The following is a 3,530-nucleotide window of genomic DNA, read 5'->3' on the forward strand; positions in this document are numbered from 1 at the left end:
TTCCCTTGATCATTTTGTTCTGCCCCCCCCCCCCCCCCGCAACCTCTTATAAAAACCTCTGCCTTCACTGAGATGTGGAGATAGGCTTTGAGAAATGAGTTGCCCACCTTCCAAGTGGCTAGCACCTGAAAATAAACCACTGTCCTTTACATCAGCACCTGTCTCTCTCAAGTATTGTCTTCCTAGAAGCAGGCAGCCAGACCTGCTTTTGGTTACATCCCTACTCTCTGGGAATCTTTGTTATTGTTGGCTATGGTAACTAATGGAAGTGTCAGATCCTTTGGGTATACTTAGATAAAGCTTGACAACCACTAAAGAATAATTACAGAGAATGGTTGTTTTGATCAGTCTGTCCAGAGGCAAGCATGACTGCCTACACAGGAATTTATCTGGGTGTTCAGACAGATAACACAATGAACTCAACAATGAATATATAGACAACACGTATTTAGTACTCAGAGTAAGATGGAGATTGTGAGGAGACGAGGAAGGAAGGAAGACAGTGACAAAGAAAGGGAAGAAGGGAGGGAGGAAGGAAAAGGGTAAGAAAGTAAGGAAACTTAACCTCACCAAAGCTTAAATCTGATTTCTATTTTAATAAAAATAGAGCCCCTTATTCTTATAATATAAATTTAGTCTTCTCTGCCAAACTTAATTCTTATTCTCAAGGCCATTCTATATCCAATTAAATAAATAAAGGTGACCTCAAAAACTCTTGATATTTGCCCCTTGTACTTTCTAAAATTTTACCTTCTCTATCACTCTATTACCACGATTTGCTAAAGGTCCCCAGGTCCTGCAAACAGTTCACAGATTCCATGGGGCCTACTACATTTTCTTTGGGGATTGAGCTGTTTGTGGATTAAATCTTTCTCTCTGTCTTGACTTCATTTACCCCCCATCAATCAAAGCTTGACTTTCTCTTACATACATTTGGAGAGATCATCTCTCTTAGTATCTTGGTGAGAAGTGCTCTGACATTAAACTGCTTTACACAACATACTGCCCTCTGGGTCATTTGCCTGAAACAAAGGACAGAATTTTAAATGTGTAAACTCAGTGCCCTTAACCATGCAATAAGAGATATTTTTCAAATTTGTAATATTAGCTGGGTGGGACATAATCAATAACACTGTTTAATTATATAATAATCTTGCAATAATAACAGCAACTATTTATTGAGTATGAAAACATAAAATACTAATAATATGTGTATGAATAGTAATTGAGTACATATATACCAAAAACTACAATTAACTATTGTATGTTAGCCTGTAGGTTAAATTCTTAATGCCTATTAACTCATTTAAAGTTTCCAAGAACTCTGAAAGATAAGTACTCTTTATCTCTGTTTTATGTCTGTAGAGACTGAGGCTTGCAGAGATTAAATAGTTTGTTCTAACTCACATAGCTGATAAGTGGCAGTACTTGTATTTAAATCAGGGCCTTTGTGACTTCAAAGCCCTACAGAGTATTAATCAGGGATCTTAAGAAATCCTTGGCCAATCAACCACACAACAATAGTAAATCCATTGAATAGGTTCAACACTTACAAAGTGTGGTACTCTCATAAAAATATTAACAGCTCTTTATTTTCCCCAGGCATTATTCTAAATTTATTCGATTTCCCTTCCAAGTCTTCTTATTTTTTAAAGTAGGCAAGTTTTGTCTACAAGCTAGACATTTCTACTCATGCACCTCTGTGGCTCTGACATTGGTCTTGGTTAGCTGTAGCTAATTTTGTACAGTTTGCTCCTGAGATGGTTCACTCTTTCAACATATGCAAGGTCACTGATATAGTGAATTTTCACTGTACAGTTAGTTAACTCTTAATTTTAAAAGAGAAAGAAAGAGAGAAAATTGAAAGTCTGCTTCTATAGACCATTACAAGTTGTATTCTTATGAAATTAAATTATTTACATATTTCTCATGAACTCATTATTTATTATTAAGAATAGTTTTAATGGTACTTGCAAAATTTTAATAAAATATTTTTAACCTATAATATTTGGTCCAAGTTTATTAGTTTCCCATTAATTTTTTAAGGTTTCCTAGGTTATTATTGTTTTTTCCCCTGAATTTTGCTTTGTTTTGATATTTGTTTTTGGACAAAAATGTTTAAGTTATACTAGATATATGTGCTAAAATTATTTTCCCCTTAGTATTATGTTTCACACTGTAAAATGATTGGTTTTATCTGTTTATTCGGGAGTTTTTTCCCTGTATTTTGCCAGCAAAGTTACTATTTTGTCACATCTGGGTATATGTTCCTCTTTTCAAAATCCTCTGAATTCTCAGCTCTCTGGCAAAAATTGTACAATTTTTCTCATTCATTTCTGAGAAAAATTGGTTCCCCTTCAAGGGTGGAAGTCTCTACTTTGACCCCTTTGGGGCACTGGGCAGGGCCAAGTCAACAGGAGAATGGGGAGTTCTTTATTCAAAAACCCGGAGGAAAGTGCCTTTAAAGGTACTAGAATGTAAAGCTATTCCTTTCCCCTGTTGTATGTCAATGGACCATGGTCTGTTTGCCATTTAATTTTATCCTAATTTCAAGTATTAAAATTAAAATTGTTAGCATGAATTTCACTCTTTTTATATTGTGCAATGTTGGTTTTAAATGCAAATATAATCCTTTCATTCATATGTGGAAATGCCAAAATTACACAATTCATATTGATAGTGATACAGGGTGCAGCCAGGAGGGCCCCCCAAAAAAAGATTTAGAAAGGTGTCCAGAATTCAAAGTGTATAGGAATACTGGAAAGACATATAAGATGTCCTCATCGCCCCCCCCCCCCCCAGGGGGAAGGGATGAATGGAGCCAGGCCATTGAGAGCTGTTTTGCATAGCAACAGTTTTGCAGCTAACCTCTGGAGGAATGGTTATTTAACATATCTATAACCTTTAACTAGTTTCATAGATATGTTAAATAGCAGTGGCCAAGTTTGGAGCCAAGCAAGAAGGCAGAAGGTAGTAGCTGGGACTCAAGATGGGGTCTATGAGCTGCTCTCCTGAGTGAGTGGACTGGGACTCAGGAGGATGTAACTAAACTCTGGACTCCTGAGTGAGAAGGAACTAGCAGAGACTCAAGATGGGAACTAGGGGCTGCTCTCCTGAGGGAGAAGGGCTTGGACTCAGAATGTAACAAGGGGCTGTGCTCCTGAGTGAGAGCGCCTAGATGAGAGCTTGGAAAAGACTGGCTACGAGACATGAAGGGTCCCCGCTTGGCCAGATGGGAGAGAGCCACGCGGTTTCAGCAGAGTGAGGACCCCCTCTCGGTGAGGTGAAAGAGGGAGCCACGTGGTTTTGGCAGAGTGTGGAACCCCTCTTTCCCAGGTGAAAAGGGAAGAACCACGCAGCTTTGCCAGAATGGAGATCCCTGCAGCCAGGTGAAGAAGAAAGCCACATGCTTTTGGTGGAGTGCGGACTCCTGCAGCTTTGGTAGAAGAGGCCCACGCGGCTTTGGGGTGCCCCCTTTGGCTGCGGGGCCTGAAAAAGCAAGAGAGACCTTGACTGGAACTGGGTACAAA

The sequence above is a fragment of the Artibeus jamaicensis genome, unplaced genomic scaffold (genome assembly GCF_021234435.1).
Source record: "Artibeus jamaicensis isolate MK-2021 breed Jamaican fruit bat unplaced genomic scaffold, CSHL_Jam_final contig_935, whole genome shotgun sequence".
NCBI lineage: Eukaryota > Metazoa > Chordata > Mammalia > Chiroptera > Phyllostomidae > Artibeus > Artibeus jamaicensis.